Source organism: Lipotes vexillifer, unplaced genomic scaffold, assembly GCF_000442215.2.
Source record: "Lipotes vexillifer unplaced genomic scaffold, Lipotes_vexillifer_v1.1 scaffold52, whole genome shotgun sequence".
Lineage (NCBI taxonomy): Eukaryota > Metazoa > Chordata > Mammalia > Artiodactyla > Lipotidae > Lipotes > Lipotes vexillifer.
This window is the reverse complement of record NW_006773409.1, coordinates 635,398-645,079: the sequence shown is the minus strand read 5'-3', so window position 1 is coordinate 645,079 and position 9,682 is coordinate 635,398. Positions and strand designations below refer to the sequence as shown.

At 40.8% G+C, this 9,682-nt stretch overlaps 1 pseudogene; it reads left to right on the top strand.

Annotated features, from left to right (window-relative positions):
- The first annotated feature begins 6,525 nt into the window (after nucleotides 1-6,525).
- Nucleotides 6,526-9,416, top strand: LOC103069697 (HAUS augmin-like complex subunit 6; annotated as a pseudogene).
- The last annotated feature ends 266 nt before the right edge of the window (nucleotides 9,417-9,682 follow it).

The window sequence follows — 9,682 nt, the reverse complement described above, 5'->3', positions numbered from 1 at the left end:
GTTGTGGTGCACGGGTTCTAGGGCACGTGGGCTCAGTAGTTGTGGCTCGTGGGCTCTAGAGCGCAGGCTCAGTAGTTGTGGCACACGGGCTTAGTTGCTCCACGGCATGTGAGATCTTCCCAGACCAGGGCTCTAACCCGTGTCCCCTGCATTGACATGTGGATTCTCAACCACTGTGTCACCAGGGAAGCCCAAGCTGTAGCATCTTGATAGACCCCTCTGAGGAAGACTAGTAACTCTATAGCACCATGAAAGTCAGCCCAGGCCTCACTGAACTTCTTGTCTGGGCTTATATGAAGAGGAAGTTCAAGTAGAAATATTTATAAATTAAGCTGCATTGAAAATATAATGGTTGTTGCAATTTATAGGGAGTCAGGCTTTTGGGATTCCCCAGTCATAAAACTTAAGAATGTAAATGATACACTTTGGGAATAAAAGTATAGATAGAAGTGTGATGCGTATGCCAATTATGCGTGCATCTAACATCCCTCTTACACCTGCTCCTGCGAGGAGTCAAAGAAATCCTTTTTTCATAGAGTTCTCATTCCAAATTTTGTGGAAATTTAAATTGTCTTACCCTTGACTCTCCACACTTCTCACTTGATTCTGACCCTCTACAAGAGCCTGACTCCATTTATTCCCGAAGTATCTTGCAAATACCACAGTATGTTTAATACCGACAACACCAAGTATACCGATTTTGTTGCAAAGATTCATCATTATCTTAACTCATCATGAGGTAAAGGGCAATGACACAGAACATTCAAGTATGCTGCTTCAATACCCTTTTCATTTTTTTAAACAAAACGATCCTCAACCTCTCATTAATAAATGTTATGTGCCTGTTAGAAAAAAGCTTCCTGGCTCTAATTTATCTGATGGCATTTTCTATCACAATAAACAAAATACTAGTGAAAGGTTGAGCCTGCTTCTGTCTTTCCCTTTGCCAATTTACAAAATAAACATTTACTGATTTAGTCATTAGAGTTTAAACGATTGAACTGAAGACAGATGTTCCTTGAACAAAGACTGAAAAGAGGAGACAGATCAGAAATTCTCACAAGGCCAGAACTTAAAACATTGATGATTATAGCTTCTCTTATCTGTCACCAGAGCCTTTAGGGTGAAAACATGGCTCTGGATTTTCTGGAGATGCATATAGTGTACACCAGACTATGGACTTTGGAAAACCTTTTTCCTATGTGTTCTTCCAGTGAATTAAAAAGAAAATAATTTCTGAATTTAGCCTTGTAAACTGAACTTTGCCCAGCAAGTATATTGAACTGATGCATAACTGAATGCCCAAGTCCCTGTTCATTTTGGGGATTTAGCAAGCATTCCTTTGAAATCAGACCAACTCAATCAATGTCAGCACCCCCCCAAAAAATATTACAATGAAACTAAATTCTTCTTTTTAAAAAAATTTGTGTGGAGGGACTTCCCTGGTGGTGCAGTGGTTAGGAATCCACCTGCCAATGCAAGGGACACGGGTTCAATTTCTGGTCTGAGAAGATCCCACATGCTGTGGAGCATCTAAGCCCGTGTGCTGCAACTACTGAGCCTGCGCTCTAGGGCCCGTGTGCTGCAGCTACTGAGCTCATGTGCTGCAACTGCTGAAGCCCGCACGCCCAGAGCCTGTGCTCTGCAACAAGAGAAGCCACTGCAACGAGAAGCCCGTGCACTGCAACAAAGAGTAGCCCCCACTCACCACAGCTAGAGGAAGCCCTCGTGCAGCAACGAAGACCCAAGGCAGCCAAAAAAAAAAAAAAAAAAATTTGCATGGAAAAAGGAAATGTGATTATTTGGAGGAAGAAATCAGTGCAGGGAATGGGAATTTTTAAAACGTAATCAATCTCTGAAAGTATTGAGAATCTAAGTGAAAGTATAGGATGAATGGGTGGCAGGTTTCTTCAGGTCTGAGAGTCCCCCTAAGAACCAGGTTTGATTGGAAAGGTTGACTGCACACAGTGGGACTGAAGGCTTTGTGCCTTACCCTCACTGGCTACAAAAAGAAACAAAGAAATTAAAAAAAATCCAGTATCAGTGCAACGTAAAAATTCTCTTGGTGCCTAAAATTCCACCATGAAGATTCATTGCTTTGGGAAAGCCAAGTTTCTTGGTAGTCATCTTGGTTTAAACTGTCTTCCCTAAAAAAGCCACAAACAGAATATGTGGAGGTTGGTGAGAATAGGGGAAATGAGAAAGGGAGGTAAATGTAGAGCTATATCAGCCCTGTTTAGGATAGGAAGGGTGGGAAGGAGCAAAGAAGGACCATATTAGTGGGTAACACACTCCTGAGGGCTGAGTTGGAGGGTGAGAATGCACCCATCACAAGGAAACCTCCTTCTTGGTTTAATCAAAACCCAGGATGACTCTCCGGGTGGGGCAGAAATTTCCTTTGTGAAATAGCACTTTCCCTTGAAGCCAAGGAGTTCTTAGGGACATTTTCTGGCCATATATCTTAACACCTCCAAAGCACTCTAAGAGGCACAGTGGGAAGAGGGCGGGCCAGTTAGATAATAGACCGCAAAAGCGTCCATGCCTACATGTAGCATTGTCTGAACTAGACACACACACACATACAGAAAGGGCAAGTTGGAAAGAAAAGGTACATCCCAGGAGCTAAGACAAAAGGGGAAGTTATAATGAGTTCTTCTCTTGTTCCTGCTCTTCCTCCTTTTACTTCTGTGAATGTTTACAGAAAATTACAATCCTGCTCTGTATTTTGAGAGAGAATATAAATCTACCGCCTCCCAACATGTCCCAGCCGCCATTTGCCACTGCCAACCACCTATGGATTTCCTATAAGCAGGGTTCATTCATTGTGCAAATTAGGTAATTGAAACAATCTATCTGCTTCAGGCAGCTGGCTTCAGGGATGACGCTTGCCTGTTGCCATGACAAGTAATTTTCAGAGTGAAATTTTAGGTACAATAACTCACTGAACAATAAGCTGTTGCCCTGTTCTGTTTATCAGGAAGACAAGACCTTTGTTAAGGATAAAATTCTTTCTTTATTTATATTTATTGGCTACTGGAGATGATAAAGCAATCTCTTGCCAATTATTATTCTAACCAGCCCCTTTTCTTCTGCTTTATGATCATCTCCCTTGCGCAAAGGAAGATATGATGAAAGAGTACAATTCTGTTGATGGTGGTTCTCTGGGATCCCTCAGTCATAACTTCTAGATGGTGGGCTATTGATTATGGTGCAGACCTTGAAGGGATGAAATCAGAGGAGCTAGGAAATCCATAGATTGTGTTGCTTCACAAGTATGCATGTGGCATCTTCACCCAGGGATTAATTATACTTCTATATATTCTAATCAGAAAGAAAAGTCTTAAAAAATTTTTTTTGAGTATAGTTGATTTACAGTGTTGTGTTAATATCTGCTGTACAGCAAAGTGATTCTGTTATACATATATATATATACATTCTTTTTTAATATTCTTTTGCATTGTGGTTTATCACAGGATACTGAATATGGTTCTCTGTGCTATACAGTAGGACCTTGTTGTCTATGCATTCTGTATATAAAAGCTTATATCTGCTAACCCCAACCTCCCAGTCCATCCCTCCCGAACCCCCTCCCCCTTGGCAAGCACAAGTCTGTTCTCTATGTCCGTGATTCTGTTTCTGTTTTGCAGATAGGTTCATTTGTGTCATATTTTAGATTCCACATTTAAGTGATATCATATGGTATTTGTATTTGTTTCAGAAAGAAAAGTCTTAGAAGGAGAGTAACATAGGCTTGGAACATTTTTCTCTGTGTTTATAGGATTAAAAGCAGTCAGCAAAGTCAGAGAGGTCAGAAGAGGACATGAGCTCTGTGAAAGCTGGGACCCCAGCGGCTTTTGATCTCTGCCTTGTCCCCTTAGCCTGGAAGGGCTCAAGCCCCATCAGGTGCACTTGATAGATATTTTCTGAACAAACAATTGAATGAATGAATTGCTTTCTCCCACTTCACTTCAGACACATTTCATTCTAGTGTCCTCCCCCTTTCCCTTCTCATCAAAACCTGCTCTTACAAACCTATCTCCATTTAAGCACAAGTCCCTATGACCTGCTCCATGAAAAGAGGTCTGTATGTCCACATAAGTTTGGGAAATTATGCATACATTCTATTCTTGGTGATTGGAAATGCTTATGGGAATACTAGAGGCACTTTCTCCTGCAGCTAAGAAATCGGAACAACTTTGCCTAACTGAAATTTTCCTAAACTTTATTCATTTATTTCATTTCATTTGGTAGATGTTAATTGAACATTTGCTATGTGCCAGGAAATGGTCTAGACATAGGAAGTGACCAATCAGATAAAAGTCCCTGCCTGTCCTGTGGAATTTACGTTCTTGTGGGGAAGACAGAGAGTGCACAAATAAATAAAAAATTTAGCTGATCAGATGGTGGTAAGGGAAGTGCAATGAAGAAAAATAAAAAGGCAAGAGCGGTAGGGAGGACTGTGACAGGTAGTTACAATTTTAAGTTGAGTGGTTATTATTGAGGAGAGGTTTGAGCAAAGACCTGAAAGAGGTGAGGGAGTGAGTCACTGGGGGGAAAGGTATTCCAAGCAGAGGAAGCAGCAAGTGCAAAGGTCCTGAGAATGTCTGCATGTCTGGAGTGTGTGAGGAAACCAAGATGGCCAGGGCTGCTGGATGACTCTAGGATGGCAAGGGCAGTAGGAGGAAAGGTCGTGGAGGTGAGATGGGTAGGGATGGGGGTCAGGTTATGGAGATCATATCTAACCGCAAAAGTGCTTCACTGGTAATGCTGAGAAGTGTTGTCTTTGCTCAGAACCCTCCTTGGTCTCCACACACACAAGTAAAAAACAAACACACACACAATTTTAAGAAAAAGCAAAAACGAGACCGGTTTCCTTATGAGTAAAATGGGGAAAATAATATTACCTTCCTTTCAACGATTTTTTTTAATAATAAAAAATAAATTTTATAGAGTTGTGGACATTTAGTTAAGGCTCAATGAATGTTAGCTCTTTGCTTTTTTCTCTTTCTTACTCCATCTCCCCAAAATACATGTTGTCTGCCCACTCTACTATCATGCTGCTATAGCAATGATAACAGTAAGCAATAAGCGTGAAATGCAGAATCAAAGGCATAGGACAACAAGCGTTGAAGGTGGACAGATAAAAACAAAAACTTTGGTGGATATAGTGCCGTAGATTCCACTAATGAAAAAGATGAGAGAAACTGAAAGATCCCACACCAGAGGATCAGGAAAGCAGACAGGGCAACAGGAATCAGGATTCTGGGCTGTAAATGTGGACGTCGGCTGCAAACAGTGAGGAAGGCACCTTGTACCCACCAGGGAGGTTTCTTTTTTTTTCTTGCGGTACGCGGGCCTCTCCCTGCCGTGGCCTCTCCCGTCGCGGAGCACAGGCTCCGGACCGCGCAGGCTCAGCGGCCATGGCTCACGGGCCCAGCCGCTCCGCGGCATGTGGGATCCTCCCGGACCGGGGCACGAACCCACGTCCCCTGCATCGGCAGGCGGACTCTCAACCACTGCGTCACCAGGGAAGCCCAGGGAGGTTTCTTGAAAGAGTGAATGTTAGATGTTTTTTGCGGGGTATATGGGAGGATGAGTGGGCCTTTTGGACAGCCCATGTTGGAGACTAGTAGACCCCATGGGTTGAAAGTGTGGGGATATTTAGGTTCTGACAGAAGATTGGCAAATCACTGCTTGAGAGTTTCGGTGTCCCTACATCATAACCAACACATGATATTATCATACTTTGTTAATCTAATGGATATGGAAATATCTTTCATTGATATTTTACTTTATATTTCCCCAATTATACTGTCATTGAGCTTCTGGTCATGTTTGTTGGAAATTAGGGTTAAATTCATATAATTCATTCATATTTATTGAGATTACTTATATTCATATAATATTTTCATTTATTTCACTGTTGCCCTATTAATGGTTAGGGGTATTGTTGCCAGGTTTTGGTATTACCAGCAATGTTTTAATGAATAATCACCTACCCATGTCATCTTGTACATATTTAGGTTTCTTTGTTGGGTAAATTCCCACAAATAAAATCATTGAATCAAAAGTGTATGTATTTATAATAATTAGTAGGAAATATACTTTATTTTAATCATTTAGTCATTGTATAATACAGGAACATATTATAATCTTTAAAAAGATCAAAAGGGTAAATTGTAAAAAGTAAGTCTTCAATCAGCTTTTCCCCTCTAGCCCTCCAGTTCCTTTTCCTGGGGGCTAATACTGCTACCAGCTTATAAAGAATCCTTCAGGACTTCCCTTTGGCCTCTGTTCTGTACTACCCTTAGAGGCTCTATTTCCCTGTGACTTTATAGAGTCTCAGGCCACTTGAGGCATTTGAGGGCATTTGAGGCGAAATGGTTCCAGGCGAGAGAGGATCAGGCAGTGGCAATGGAGGGGTCGCAGTCACGTCAGTCTGCCCGTAGGGAAAAAGCCTGAGGGGCCCTCTCGGTCGCTGGACCCTGCGCTTTCTTCCTTTGCCAGGCCCTGCCTACCGCGAAGATGAGTTCGGCCTGGGTCACCACTTTGGAGAAGGAGCATCTCTGGATGTATCTGCAGGCACTCGGCTTCGAGCTGGGCTCGGCGACCGTAGCCTGTGGAAAGATGGTGTCGCACACGCACCTCGGAGTGAACATGTTTGACAAGTTGAACCATGAGGCCTTTCAAATAGTTTCTTATTTTTTGTTTCAAACGCTTGACCAGTCTCTCAGTAAAGAAGTGTTCAAACTTTCTTGGCCTCCATTTGACCAAAAAAGTGATACTGAATTCTGAAAACATTGCTGTGAATGGTTAAAAAAGATTTCTGCTGAATGTGGAAGTAGCTTTCCTCCAGTTGTGGGTTCACTATTTCTTTCTCCTGGTCCTAAGTTTATTCACTTGATGTATCACTTTGCAAGATTTGTTGCAATAAAAAATATAAAAAACCATTCTAAAAATTCTGTACATTTTACAGAGACATTTAATGTAAAGCCACAAGATTTGCACAAGTGCGTTGCCAGATGCCATGTAGCACGTAACAGATTTTTACAAATTTTGCAGAGAGAAGATTGTGTTACCTGAAAATGCCAGGAAAATGCACAATTGTCAGTTAAACAAGCACGAGATTTGAGATCAGAATGTATAGGACAGCAAAACCAAATTAAAAAAATGGAACTCTATGATGACCAAAGTAATATACAAGAGAAAATTCAAAAGGTTCGGTCTCTGTGGGCTTCAGTGAATGAAACGTTCACGTTTTTGGAAAAAGAGAAGTTGTTAGTTCAGTCCTTAGTCTTGTTAACCAGTATACTTTAGATGGAACTAATGTTGCTATCAATATTCCAAGGCTCTTACCTGACAAAATTGAGAAACAAATGTGTCAGTTGCACATAGGAAATGTTTATGAGGCTGGAAAATTGAATCTCTTAACAGTTATTCAGTTATTAAATGAAGTCTTGAAAGTAATGAAATGTGAACATTGTCAGGCTGACCAAGCAAGACTGACAATAGACCTTCACTTCCTTGAAAAAGAGACCAAATTTCAGAGAGAAAGATCGTCAGATCTGAAGCATATGAGGTATAAAATAAAAGAAGATCTCACAACTATAAGGCATTCTATTGTTGAAAAACAAGAAGAATGGCATAAAATTTGGAAAGAATTTCTCGGCCTGTCTCCTTTCAGTATAATTAAAGGTTGGACTCCAGCTGTGGATCTTTTACCACCTATGTCTCCCCTTTCATTTGATCCTGCCTCAGAAGAAGCATATGCGAAGAGTATTCTTTTGCAGTACCCTGCTTCACTTCCAGATACACCTAAGCAACATATCCAGGAAAATGATTGCAAGAAGGGCAAGTGATATACTGGAAAGTAAATGTGATCTAGCCAAGGGCCCTGCTTCTTTCCTGTGGCAGCTCATTTCACCATCAGATAGAAACAGTGTTACACTACGTGAAAAGGACAGGAAGGTGACGTCTTCTAGAGAGAAAAATGAAACAGTTTCTAAGAAAACACCAGAATTTGAAGTGGAAGACACTTCCTCATCAAATATTGCAAAGAGTAGTGCATTTGGAGGGTCTCTGCCAGCTAAAAAAGTGATCCGTTCCAAAAATAGCAAGATCATCTGGTAGAAGAGGTTGCAAGGGCAGTTTTATCTGATTCACCACAGCCTTCTAAAGGAAAAGAAGTAATGTTAGAGGAACTAATTGACTCTCTAGTTTCTAACCCGTTCTTAACAAGGAATCAAGTTCCCTGAACTCCAGAAAACTTGATAAGTGATATTAGGAGCTCATGGAGAAAAGCTGTTAAAATAGAAGAAAACAGAAGTACAGAACCAATTCAGATGGATACCGAACATAGAGAAGTGTTGCCAGAATCCTTACCTGTGGTGCATAAATTAAAAAGAGTTTAACAGGGCCAGTTTCTTCTCAGCAACCACTGTGTCTGATTCTAGCCATTCTCATTTGCCTGAAGAGAAAGTTGTTTCAGATTGCCTTAAGTGTGTGCTTCAGAAACCTGTGGTGACCGAGTTACGTAGGTGAACCAACAACACAAAATCTGTCAGATTTGTTAAATAAGGGCATAATTTGTAAGCAAGATTTGGAATGTACAGCTTTACAGAACAAGCTTTTAGAAAGTAGCCAAAGAGAGACATTCTCCCCTGCTGCAGGCAATAGGAGAGATGTGATAGGTAGCAGTGAAGGAGACTATATTAAAATATCACTCGACCACTCGAAAGCTTCTTACAGAGATCTTTCCATGCATAAAGGTATGTTATGGAACTCTTTTCAGGTATCAAGTGGAATTAGTTCCAGTTTTAAAGACAGTGATTTTGGCATATTACATGAAACTCTTCCAGAAGAAGTTGGTCACTTAAGTCTTAATAGCTCCAGTAGTACAGAGGCCAATTTTAAACTGGAACCAAATAGTCCTATGCACAGTGGCATTTTCCCAGAAGGTGTTGTGGAAGGAAGACAAACTACTCCAGAATCAGACTTTAATTTACAGGTTACTTGCAGTGGATATGAAGCTCTGAAGAAATCTCTGTCCAAGCAAAGGGAAGAAATTTGCCTCTCTAATCCTGAAACACTTGAAAGACAATCCTGAATTGAGCCTTACTTCCCAATACATGCAAACTGATGATATGCTTAACTTTTGGGGCACTCATGATTTGCACACTGACTGCACAAAACCATCTTCATGCATGCCCCTTGGTGAAAGAAAACGGTCTCTTTCACCACTAATTAGGTTTTCTCCAGTGGAACAAAGATTGAGAACCACAATACCATGTAGTCTTGGAGAACTTCTACCTAATTTAACAGTCAGTTTTGCTGAAGAAGAAATCTTGAATAAGAGCCTTGATGTAAAAGAATCTCCATCTGACTTGAAAGATGAAGCAGTAGCCCAGTCAATTTAACTATGATGAACTTAAGTCGAAGCAGTGTCACAGGATAAAAACTGATTTGTAATTTAAATACACATTGGGAGTGTAACTGTTTTACAAGGTCTAAAAAAGTCCTAAATAATGCTTTTTAGCCTTCTCTGCTGATTTTAGGTAAGGAGAGTATGTTTGGATTTTCTCTCTTTGTATGGATATGGGGTTGAAATGTGAAGTATTTCGAAGGCAAACAAGTTACGAGAAGCCATTTTGGTTTCTTTTTTTTTTGTTTTCTTTTTGTTAGT